Raw genomic sequence first — 13,700 nt, 5'->3', positions numbered from 1 at the left:
TCCTGAGTTACCTCCTGTATTATACTCCAGAGCTGCGCTCACTATTCTGCTGGTGCAGTCACTGTGTACATACATTACTGATCCTGTGTTACCTCCTGTATTATGCTTCAGAGCTGCACTCACTATTCTGCTGGTGCAGTCACTGTGTATATATATTACTGATCCTGAGTTACCTCCTGTATTATACTCCAGAGCTGCACTCACTATTCTGCTGGTGCAGTCACTGTGTACATACATTACATCACTGATCCTGAGTTACCTCCTATATTATACTCCAGAGCTGCACTCACTATTCTGCTGGTGCAGTCACTGTGTACATACATTACTGATCCTGAGTTACCTCCTGTATTATACTCCAGAGCTGCACTCACTATTCTGCTGGTGCAGTCACTGTGTACATACATTACATTACTGATCCTGAGTTACACCCTGTATTATACTCCAGAGCTGCACTCACTATTCTGCTGGTGCAGTCACTGTGTACATACATTACATTACTGATCCTGAGTTACCTCCTGTATTATCCTCCAGAGCTGCACTCACTATTCTGCTGGTGCAGTCACTGTGTACATACATTACTGATCCTGAATTACACCCTATATTATACTCCAGAGCTGCACTCACTATTCTGCTGGTGCAGTCACTGTGTACATACATTACATTACTGATCCTGAGTTACCTCCTGTATTATACTCCAGAGCTGCACTCACTATTCTGCTGGTGCAGTCACTGTGTACATACATTATTGATCCTGAGTTACCTCCTGTATTATACTCCAGAGCTGCACTCACTATTCTGCTGGTGCAGTCACTGTGTACATACATTACATTACTGATCCTAAGTTACCTCCTGTATTATACTCCAGAGCTGCACTCACTATTCTGCTGGTGCAGTCACTGTGTACATACATCACTGATCCTGAGTTACCTCCTATATTATACTCCAGAGCTGCACTCACTATTCTGCTGGTGCAGTCACTGTGTACATACATTACTGATCCTGAGTTACCTCCTGTATTATACTCCAGAGCTGCACTCACTATTCTGCTGGTGCAGTCACTGTGTACATACATTACTGATCCTGAGTTACCTCCTGTATTATACTCCAGAGCTGCACTCACTATTCTGCTGGTGCAGTCACTGTGTACATACATTACTGATCCTGAGTTACCTCCTGTATTATACTCCAGAGCTGCACTCACTATTCTGCTGGTGCAGTCACTGTGTACATACATTACTGATCCTGAGTTACCTCCTGTATTATACCCCAGAGCTGCACTCACTATTCTGCTGGTGCAGTCACTGTGTACATACATTACTGATCCTGAGTTACCTCCTGTATTATACTCCAGAGCTGCACTCACTATTCTGCTGGTGCAGTCACTGTGTACATACATTACATTACTGATCCTGAGTTACATCCTGTATTATACTCCAGAGCTGCACTCACTATTCTGCTGGTGCAGTCACTGTATACATACATTACTGATCCTGAGTTACATCCTGTATTATACTCCAGAGCTCCACTCACTATTCTGCTGGTGCAGTCACTGTGCACATACATTACATTACTGATCCTGAGTTACGTCCTGTATTATACTCCAGAGCTGCACTCACTATTCTGCTGGTGCAGTCACTGTGTACATACATTACTGATCCTGAGTTACCTCCTGTATTATACTCCAGAGCTGCACTCACTATTCTGCTGGTGCAGTCACTGTGTACATACATTACTGATCCTGAGTTACCTCCTGTATTATACTCCAGAGCTGCACTCACTATTCTGCTGGTGCAGTCACTGTGTACATACATTACTGATCCTGAGTTACCTCCTGTATTATACCCCAGAGCTGCACTCACTATTCTGCTGGTGCAGTCACTGTGTACATACATTACTGATCCTGAGTTACCTCCTGTATTATACTCCAGAGCTGCACTCACTATTCTGCTGGTGCAGTCACTGTGTACATACATTACTGATCCTGAGTTACCTCCTGTATTATACTCCAGAGCTGCACTCACTGTTCTGCTGGTGCAGTCACTGTGTACATACATTACTGATCCTGAGTTACATCCTGTATTATACTCCAGAGCTCCACTCACTATTCTGCTGGTGCAGTCACTGTGCACATACATTACATTACTGATCCTGAGTTACGTCCTGTATTATACTCCAGAGCTGCACTCACTATTCTGCTGGTGCAGTCACTGTGTATATACATTACATTAGTGATCCTGAGTTACCTCCTGTATTATACTCCAGAGCTGCACTCACTATTCTGCTGGTGCAGTCACTGTGTACATACATTACTGATCCTGAGTTACCTCCTGTATTATACTCCAGAGCTGCACTCACTATTCTGCTGGTGCAGTCACTGTGTACATACATTACTGATCCTGAGTTACCTCCTGTATTATACTCCAGAGCTGCACTCACTATTCTGCTGGTGCAGTCACTGTGTACATACATTACTGATCCTGAGTTACCTCCTGTATTATACTCCAGAGCTGCACTCACTATTCTGCTGGTGCAGTCACTGTGTACATACATTACTGATCCTGAGTTACCTCCTGTATTATACCCCAGAGCTGCACTCACTATTCTGCTGGTGCAGTCACTGTGTACATACATTACTGATCCTGAGTTACCTCCTGTATTATACTCCAGAGCTGCACTCACTATTCTGCTGGTGCAGTCACTGTGTACATACATTACATTACTGATCCTGAGTTACATCCTGTATTATACTCCAGAGCTGCACTCACTATTCTGCTGGTGCAGTCACTGTGTACATACATTACTGATCCTGAGTTACCTCCTGTATTATACTCCAGAGCTGCACTCACTGTTCTGCTGGTGCAGTCACTGTGTACATACATTACTGATCCTGAGTTACATCCTGTATTATACTCCAGAGCTCCACTCACTATTCTGCTGGTGCAGTCACTGTGCACATACATTACATTACTGATCCTGAGTTACGTCCTGTATTATACTCCAGAGCTGCACTCACTATTCTGCTGGTGCAGTCACTGTGTATATACATTACATTAGTGATCCTGAGTTACCTCCTGTATTATACTCCAGAGCTGCACTCACTATTCTGCTGGTGCAGTCACTGTGTACATACATTACTGATCCTGAGTTACCTCCTGTATTATACTCCAGAGCTGCACTCTTTGTGTAGATAAAGTACATTACTGATCCTGTCTGATCCTCAGTTACCTCCTGAGCTGCACTCACTATGTATCGTGTATGAGGCTGTTGCAGCACTCAGTGTTTAAAACATCATTATTGTTCAGTTTACTTGATTAATTGAGAATTGAAAAAAAAACGACAACGTGAAGAAACGTCAAACCCAAGCGCAGACCTGTGTGTGATGAGAGCAGAGACTTCCCGGTGAATAACTCCCGGCAGTGATCCATGCACTGATATTTACATGACATGAATATACTGTGCATTAGTTACTGTTATGCTTGTACTTTTCTTACAGCCGTTTGCTCCTGACTAGAAATCACGACGTGAAAGCAGCGGCTGATAACATTCCTTACAGAAGGGACCGCTTTATGCAACCATTTTGTAAATTAAAAGGGTTTTCTTTTGTCATGATTAAAAAAAAATTAAATAAGTAAATAATAAATAAATAATAAATAAATAAATAAATAAAATAAAAATGCAGTAATATCGCCCTCCTGACTCCCGGTAGCTCCCGCTCGCCCCTTCCCAATTATTACCGGTCTCTACTTCCTGTTCCTGTTTCAGCACACTGGAATCTGGCAGCTGCTCGGCCAATCACTGGCCACAAATTACCCACCCTGGCCAGTGATTGGTTGAGCAAATATGTCAGTTTTGGAGTGTGAAGAAGGGACCAGGAAGTAGAAACCAGAGGGGAAGAAATAAGCACCAAAATGGGATCATTTATCATAAAGGGGGAGTATCTCATCAATTATTTTTTTTTAACCAATCTAGGCATTAAAAAAAAAGTAATAAAAAATTTCCATGGAACTCCCCTTTAAGAATTTTTTTTTAAATTTTTTTGCAGTAAAATTTTTATAAGGCCTCTGCCACACTCACGTGAAATTCACGCACGTGCCGAGAGACACGTATTTCCCCTGCGTGCTGCGTGCAGGTAAGTACGTGTCTCTGGTACGTGCGTGACACGTGTGTTCTACGTGTGCTATCCGCGATAGCACACGTAGAACCGGTAATTATCATACTCACCTGGTCCTTCCTGCTGTCCGCGCTGCTGTCCGTGGTGCTGATCCTCGGTCTCCAGCCCTGCCGTCTCCCGCTGCTGCTGCTGCTGCCAGGCAGTGAAGTGAATATTCAATGAGAATAATGAGCGGCGGTCGGCAGCAAGAGGCAGCAGCGGCAGAGGCAGGAGGGCTGGAGAAGGTGAGTTACTGTTTTGTTTTTTTTTCACTGACACGTGTGTTTTCTCCGGCGCGTGTCACACGGGACCGCATCCACACTACACCCGTGTGGTACGGGTGCGGGCCGTGTAACACCCGTGCTGCCGGAGAAAACACTGACATGTCAGCGCTTTAAAAAACGCACACACGTACAAACGCACACGGACACACGTTCCGTGTGGTTTTACGTGTGTGTGCCTGCTACAATAGGGTAGCATTGGTTAACGTGTCTCCGTGCCGCCGGTACATGTAAAAAATGACAAACACGTACCGGCAGCACGGATGTGTGGCGCTAGCCTAAAGAGGTATCGCATGTCAATATATATATAGGATCAATTATATCAAACCAAAGAAAAAGCCTCTAAAACATCCCGTTTATTCTATCCATTAAGCACAGTCTTTCCCAGATATGAGCACTGGGGCTTGTGAAGTGCATAAAGCAGGTGCGGTCTGCACAGGGCGGGGGGCGATATAGGCGTGCGATTGTGTCGCTCCTATTTAGGCGCGGTCAGATATATATATGCATAAGATATCATGATTATTCAGGATACAGGGCCTGATGCTCCCTAGGCGGATCCCTTCCTGACAGCGGAGGTTGGAGTCACCTTGATGTTTTGGGTGCCCCCGTTCCTCGGCGGCTCGCACTATTTGCCCCTGTCACTATCACATGTGCTGAAGAGATTATACGTCATGTGTCATAGACCATAATCCAAGGCTAGACCCTGATCCCATATAGCATAGATCAGTCCCCATATGCACAGAACGCTATCTGGCTATGACAGATGGGGGATACGTGAGGTGAGGGTCCGAACCTACATATACTGTATAGATGATAGGCCTGAGAGTCCCAGTACTTATCTGCCAGGACTGATGTTGCCCCCGACGCGTTTCCCCCCGATGTGTCGGGGTTCATCAGGGGATATACAAATTGCAGGATGTGTCTAATAGTCTATTATGCAGTCAGTGCCACAGTGACAGCTGCCACCGCAGGCTCACTGCCGACAGGACCCCCTGCACTGCATACCCTGGGATTTATCATACAGCCTATAGGTGGCAGGCGATCTGGGACATCAGCTGGACCCCCATACAGAATTACAGACTTATATGTGCGGCAAATGAGAGGATGATGAGGTTGATGCCTAATCAATCAGACACCTCCTCACATAGCCCTTACACAGCCTGGAGGTGTTTGGGGTCAATGTCCTGTTGAAAAATAAATGATGGTCCAACTAAACGCAAACCGGATGGAATAGCACGCCGCTGCAAGATGCTGTGGTAGCCATGCTGGTTCTGTATGCCTGCAATTCTGAATAAATCCCCAACAGTGTCACCAGCAAAGCCCCCCCACACCATCACACCCCTTCCTCCATGCTTCACGATGGGAACCAGCAAAGCCCCCCCACACCATCACACCTCCTCCTCCATGCTTCACGGTGGGAACCAGGAAAGCCCCCCCACACCATCACACCTCCTCCTCCATGCTTCACGGTGGGAACCAGCAAAGCCCCCCACACCATCACACCTCCTCCTCCATGCTTCACGGTGGGAACCAGCAAAGCCCCCCCACACCATCACACCTCCTCCTCCATGCTTCACGTGGGAACCAGCAAAGCCCCCCCACACCATCACACCTCCTCCTCCATGCTTCACGGTGGGAACCAGCAAAGCCCCCCCACACCATCACACCTCCTCCTCCATGCTTCACGGTGGGAACCAGCAAAGCCCCTCCACACCATCACACCTCCTCCTCCATGCTTCACGGTGGGAACCAGCAAAGCCCCCCCACACCATCACACCTCCTCCTCCATGCTTCACGGTGGGAACCAGCAAAGCCCCCCCACACCATCACACCTCCTCCTCCATGCTTCACGGTGGGAACCAGCAAAGCCCCCCCACACCATCACACCTCCTCCTCCATGCTTCACGGTGGGAACCAGCAAAGCCCCCCTACACCATCACACCTCCTCCTCCATGCTTCACGGTGGGAACCAGGAAAGCCTCCCCACACCATCACACCTCCTCCTCCATGCTTCACGGTGGGAACCAGCAAAGCCCCCCCACACCATCACACCCCTTCCTCCATGCTTCACGGTGGGAACCAGAAAAGCCCCCCCACACCATCACACCTCCTCCTCCATGCTTCACGGTGGGAACCAGCAAAGCCCCCCCACACCATCACACCTCCTCCTCCATGCTTCATGGTGGGAACCAGCAAAGCCCCCCACACCATCACACCTCCTCCTCCATGCTTCATGGTGGGAACCAGCAAACCTCCCCACACCATCACACCTCCTCCTCCATGCTTCACAGTGGGAACCAGCAAAGCCCCCCACACCATCACACCTCCTCCTCCATGCTTCATGGTGGGAACCAGCAAACCTCCCCACACCATCACACCCCCTCCTCCATGCTTCACAGTGTCACCAGCAAAGCCCCCCCACCTCCTCCACCATGCTTCACAGTGAGAACCAGCAAAGCCCCCCCACACCATCACACCTCCTCCTCCATGCTTCACGGTGGGAACCAGCAAAGCCCCCCCACACCATCACACCTCCTCCTTCATGCTTCACAGTGGGAACCAGCAAAGCCCCCCCACACCATCACACCCCCTCCTCCATGCTTCACAGTGTCACCAGCAAAGCCCCCCCACCTCCTCCACCATGCTTCACAGTGAGAACCAGCAAAGCCCCCCCACACCATCACACCTCCTCCTCCATGCTTCACGGTGGGAACCAGCAAACCTCCCCACACCATCACACCTCCTCCTCCATGCTTCACAGTGTCACCAGCAAAGCCCCCCCACACCATCACACCTCCTCGACCATGCTTCACAGTGGGAACCAGCAAACCTCCCCACACCATCACTCCTCCTCCTCCATGCTACACGGTGGGAACCAGCAAAGCCCCCCCACACCATCACACCTCCTCCTCCATGCTTCACATTGTCACCAGCAAAGCCCCCCCACACCATCACACCTCCTCCTCCATGCTTCACGGTGGGAACCAGCAAACCTCCCCACACCATCACACCTCCTCCTCCATGCTTCACGGTGAGAACCAGCAAAGCCCCCCCACACCATCCCACCCCCTCCTCCTCCATGCTTCACAGTGTCACCAGCAAAGCCCCCCCACACCATCACACCTCCTCCTCCATGCTTCACAGTGTCACCAGCAAAGCCCCCCCACACCATCACACCTCCTCCACCATGCTTCACGGTGGGAACCAGAAAACCTCCCCACACCATCACACCTCCTCCACCATGCTTCACAGTGTCACCAGCAAACCTCCCCACACCATCACACCTCCTCGACCATGCTTCACGGTGGGAACCAGCAAAGCCCCCCCACACCATCACACCTCCTCCTCCATGCTTCACAGTGTCACCAGCAAAGCCCCCCCACACCATCACACCTCCTCCACCATGCTTCACGGTGGGAACCAGCAAAGCCCCCCCACACCATCACACCTCCTCCACCATGCTTCACGGTGGGAACCAGCAAAGCCCCCCCCACACCATCACACCTCCTCCACCATGCTTCACCGTGGGAACCAGCAAAGCCCTCCCACACCATCACCCCTCCTGCTCCATGCTTCACAGTGTCACCAGCAAAGCCCCCCCACACCATCACCCCTCCTCCTCCATGCTTCAGAGTGTCACCAACAAAGCCCCCCCACACCATCACACCCCCTCCTCCATGCTTCAGAGTGTCACCAGCAAAGCCCCCCTACACCATCACACCTCCTCCTCCTCCATGCTTCACGGTGGGAACCAGCAAAGCCCCCCCACACCATCACACCTCCTCCTTCATGCTTCACAGTGGGAACCAGCAAAGCCCCCCCACACCATCACCCCTCCTCCTCCATGCTTCACAGTGTCACCAGCAAAGCCCCCCCACACCATCACACCTCCTCGACCATGCTTCACGGTGGGAACCAGCAAAGCCCCCCCACACCATCACACCTCCTCCTCCATGCTTCACAGTGTCACCAGCAAAGCCCCCCCACACCATCACACCTCCTCCACCATGCTTCACGGTGGGAACCAGCAAACCTCCCCACACCATCACACCTCCTCCTCCTCCATGCTTCACAGTGTCACCAGCAAAGCCCCCCCACACCATCACACCTCCTCCTCCATGCTTCACAGTGGGAACCAGCAAAGCCCCCCCACACCATCACACCCCCTCCTCCATGCTTCACAGTGGGAACCAGCTAAGCCCCCACACCATCACACCTCCTCGACCATGCTTCACGGTGAGAACCAGCAAAGCCCCCCCACACCATCACCCCTCCTCCTCCATGCTTCACGGTGAGAACCAGCAAAGCCCCCCCCACACCATCACACCTCCTCCTCCATGCTTCACAGTGGGAACCAGCAAAGCCCCCCCACACCATCACACCCCCTCCTCCATGCTTCACAGTGGGAACCAGCTAAGCCCCCACACACCATCACCCCTCCTCGACCATGCTTCACGGTGAGAACCAGCAAAGCCCCCCCACACCATCACCCCTCCTCCTCCATGCTTCACGGTGAGAACCAGCAAAGCCCCCCCCACACCATCACACCTCCTCCTCCATGCTTCACAGTGTCACCAGCAAAGCCCCCCCACCTCCTCCACCATGCTTCACAGTGAGAACCAGCAAAGCCCCCCTACACCATCACACCTCCTCCACCATGCTTCACCGTGGGAACCAGCAAAGCCCCCCCCACACCATCACACCTCCTCCTCCATGCTTCACGGTGGGAACCAGCAAAGCCCCCCCACACCCCCTCCTCCATGCTTCACGGTGGGAACCAGCAAAGCCCCCAAACACCATCACCCCTCCTCGACCATGCTTCACGGTGAGAACCAGCAAAGCCCCCCCACATCATCACACCTCCTCCTCCATGCTTCACAGTGTCACCAGCAAAGCCCCCCCACCTCCTCCATCATGCTTCACAGTGAGAACCAGCAAAGCCCCCCCACACCATCACCCCTCCTCCTCCATGCTTCAGAGTGTCACCAGCAAAGCCCCCCTACACCATCACACCTCCTCCACCATGCTTCACGGTGGGAACCAGCAAAGCCCCCCCACACCATCACACCTCCTTCTCCATGCTTCACGGTGGGAACCAGCAAAGCCCCCCCACACCATCACACCCCCTCCTCCGTGCTTCACAGTGTCACCAGCAAAGCCCCCCCACACCATCACACCTCCTCCTCCATGCTTCACGGTGGGAACCAGCAAAGCCCCCCCACACCATCACACCTCCTCCTCCATGCTTCACCGTGGGAACCAGCAAAGCCCCCCCACACCATCACACCCCCTCCTCCGTGCTTCAGAGTGTCACCAGCAAAGCCCCCCCACACCATCACACCCCCTCCTCCATGCTTCAGAGTGTCACCAGCAAAGCCCCCCTACACCATCACACCCCCTCCTCCATGCTTCACCGTGGGAACCAGCAAAGCCCCCCCACACCATCACACCTCCTCCTCCATGCTTCACGGTGGGAACCAGCAAAGCCCCCCCACACCATCACACCTCCTCCTCCATGCTTCACCGTGGGAACCAGCAAAGCCCCCCCACACCATCACACCCCCTCCTCCATGCTTCACAGTGTCACCAGCAAAGCCCCCCCACACCATCACCCCTCCTCCTCCATGCTTCAGAGTGTCACCAGCAAAGCCCCCCCACACCATCACCCCTCCTCCTCCATGCTTCACGGTGGGAACCAGCAAAGCCCCCCCCCACACCATCACCCCTCCTCCTCCATGCTTCAGAGTGTCACCAGCAAAGCCCCCCTACACCATCACACCTCCTCCTCCTCCATGCTTCACGGTGGGAACCAGCAAAGCCCCCCCACACCATCACACCTCCTCCTCCATGCTTCACAGTGGGAACCAGCAAAGCCCCCCCACACCATCACTCCTCCTCCTCCATGCTTCACAGTGTCACCAGCAAAGACCCCCACACCATCACACCTCCTCCTCCATGCTTCACGGTAGGAACCAGTAAAGCCCCCCCACACCATCACACCTCCTCCTCCATGCTTCACAGTGTCACCAGCAAAGCCCCCCCACACCAATCACCCCTCCTCCTCCTCCATGCTTCACGGTGGGAACCAGCAAAGCCCCCCCACACCATCACCCCTCCTCCTCCATGCTTCACAGTGTCACCAGCAAAGCCCCCCCACACCATCACACCTCCTCCTCCATGCTTCACAGTGTCACCAGCAAAGCCCCCCCACACCATCACACCTCCTCCTCCTCCATGCTTCACGGTGGGAAACAACAAAGCCCCCCCACACCATCACACCCCCTCCTCCATGCTTCACGGTGGGAAACAGCAAAGCCCCCCCACACCATCACACCTCCTCCTCCATGCTTCACAGTGTCACCAGCAAAGCCCCCCCACACCAATCACCCCTCCTCCTCCTCCATGCTTCACGGTGGGAACCAGCAAAGCCCCCCCACACCATCACCCCTCCTCCTCCATGCTTCACAGTGTCACCAGCAAAGCCCCCCCACACCATCACACCTCCTCCTCCATGCTTCACAGTGTCACCAGCAAAGCCCCCCCACACCATCACACCTCCTCCTCCTCCATGCTTCACGGTGGGAAACAACAAAGCCCCCCCACACCATCACACCCCCTCCTCCATGCTTCACGGTGGGAAACAGCAAAGCCCCCCCACACCATCACACCCCCTCCTCCATGCTTCACGGTGGGAACCAGCAAAGCCCCCCCACACCATCACCCCTCCTCCTCCATGCTTCACGGTGGGAACCAGCAAAGCCCCCCCACACCATCACACCTCCTTCTCCTCCATGCTTCACGGTGGGAACCAGCAAAGCCCCCCCACACCATCACACCTTCTCCTCCATGCTTCACGGTGGGAACCAGCAAAGCCCCCCCACACCATCACCCCTCCTCCTCCATGCTTCACGGTGGGAACCAGTAAAGCCCCCCCACACCATCACACCTCCTCCTCCATGCTTCACGGTGGGAACCAGCAAAGCCCCCCCACACCCCCTCCTCCATGCTTCACGGTGGGAACCAGCAAAGCCCCCAAACACCATCACCCCTCCTCCACCATGCTTCATGGTGAGAACCAGCAAAGCCCCCCCACACCATCACACCTCCTCCTCCATGCTTCACAGTGTCACCAGCAAAGCCCCCCCACCTCCTCCACCATGCTTCACAGTGAGAACCAGCAAAGCCCCCCCACACCATCACCCCTCCTCCTCCATGCTTCAGAGTGTCACCAGCAAAGCCCCCCTACACCATCACACCTCCTCCAGCATGCTTCACCGTGGGAACCAGCAAAGCCCCCCCACACCATCACACCTCCTCCTCCATGCTTCACGGTGGGAACCAGCAAAGCCCCCCCACACCATCACACCTCCTCCTCCATGCTTCACCGTGGGAACCAGCAAAGCCCCCCCACACCATCACACCCCCTCCTCCATGCTTCACAGTGTCACCAGCAAAGCCCCCCCACCTCCTCCACCATGCTTCACAGTGAGAACCAGCAAAGCCCCCCCACACCATCACCCCTCCTCCACCATGCTTCACGGTGGGAACCAGCAAAGCTCCCCCACACCATCACACGTCCTCCTCCATGCTTCACGGTGGGAACCAACCATGTAGAGTCCATCCGTTCACCTTTTCTACAAAGACACGGTGGTTGGATCCAAAGATCTCAAATTTGGACTCATCAGACCCAAGCACAGATCTCCACTGGTCTAATGTCCATTCCTTGTGGTCTCTTCTGCTTGTTGCCTGTCCTTAGCAGGGGTTTCCTAGCAGCTATTTTACCATGAAGGCTGCTGCACAAAGTCTCCTCTTCACAGTTGTTCTAGAGATGAGAAGGTGTGTCCAAACTTTTGGTCTGTACTGTATACTGTAAATATATGTATACTATAGATGTATTCTAAATATTATATACATACATACACACACACTATAAATATATGTATTCTATAAATGTATTACACACTGTAAATATAATATGTATATACACATATATGGTATGAATTCTACCCTTCGCTCTGGCAGACATGTTTACATTTCTGGGTAGAGGAGGTAAGTGCTGCATTCATGAATCTGGCACATCTCCTGCCCATTTACCAAGTGACACCCTAAAAATCAACACGCCGTGTCAATATATACACACGCTATTCTACTTCCCTCAAACCGCACCGATTCTACTGACCGGCAGCCAAGCCGCACTTCCCAATCTCTCTGCAAAAGTGATCACACCCCATTTCCATCATCAGTCACAATTATGTATAAGGTGGAGGTGACATATAGCGAGGCATCAACCGGTCAGGGGCAAACCAGCTGCTCACATACACTCAACTGCTCTTATTGTGGGGCACAGGGAAACCGAAAACAGACAGAAACCTGCAAATGGACGGAGATATATACACACACATTATATACCGGTATATATATATATATATATATATATATATATATATATATATATATATATACACATATATATATATATATACATACATATATATATATATATATATATATATATATATATATATATATATATATATATATATATATATACATATATACATATATACATATATATATATATATATATATATATATATATATACATATATATATATATATATATATATACATATATATATATATGTGTATATATATATATATATATATATATATATATATATATATATATATATATATATATATATATATATATACATATATATATATATATACATATATATATATATATATATATATATATATATAGATATATATATATATATATATATATATATATATATATATATATATATATATATATATATATATATATATATATATATATAGATATACACACACATACACCAACAGCATATATATTTATTTATTCATTCACTTATATAGCGCCATTAATTCCGCAGCGCTCTACATACATTGGAAACACTGTCCCCATTGGGGCTCAATTAAAGAGCAAGAGTGATTTCAGTGTTAAATCCACAGAGGGTTGATGATTATATAATGGGGAAATCACCACTTTTCTAATACATCTTGTGTTTCTAATCTTTCCAGTTTTCAACATCTCTGCTTGCTGTCATTGAATAGGATCACAATGACACATCCTAATAGTGCTTGTAGCTTCCGGTGTGTTACAATGTACTCGGCAGACTTCGAGCTTGGGATCTGTTCACACTGCGGCCATGGAATCTGTCCATTCATCGTGAATGGCTGAGTTTTCAAATAACCCTTTAAATTCCCCGCCCCCCCCTAAA

The 13,700-nt window shown here is 50.6% G+C and overlaps 1 protein-coding gene across 1 annotated transcript in view; it reads right to left on the bottom strand.

Moving 5' to 3' along the window:
- Nucleotides 1–13,700, bottom strand: part of GPSM1 (G protein signaling modulator 1) — a 393,869-nt gene that overhangs the window by 227,210 nt on the left and 152,959 nt on the right. The window lies entirely within an intron of this gene.

The sequence above is a fragment of the Anomaloglossus baeobatrachus genome, chromosome 9, assembly GCF_048569485.1.
Source record: "Anomaloglossus baeobatrachus isolate aAnoBae1 chromosome 9, aAnoBae1.hap1, whole genome shotgun sequence".
Taxonomy (NCBI): domain Eukaryota; kingdom Metazoa; phylum Chordata; class Amphibia; order Anura; family Aromobatidae; genus Anomaloglossus; species Anomaloglossus baeobatrachus.
The sequence above is the reverse complement of the archived record's forward strand: the minus strand, read 5'-3'. Positions and strand labels throughout refer to the sequence as shown.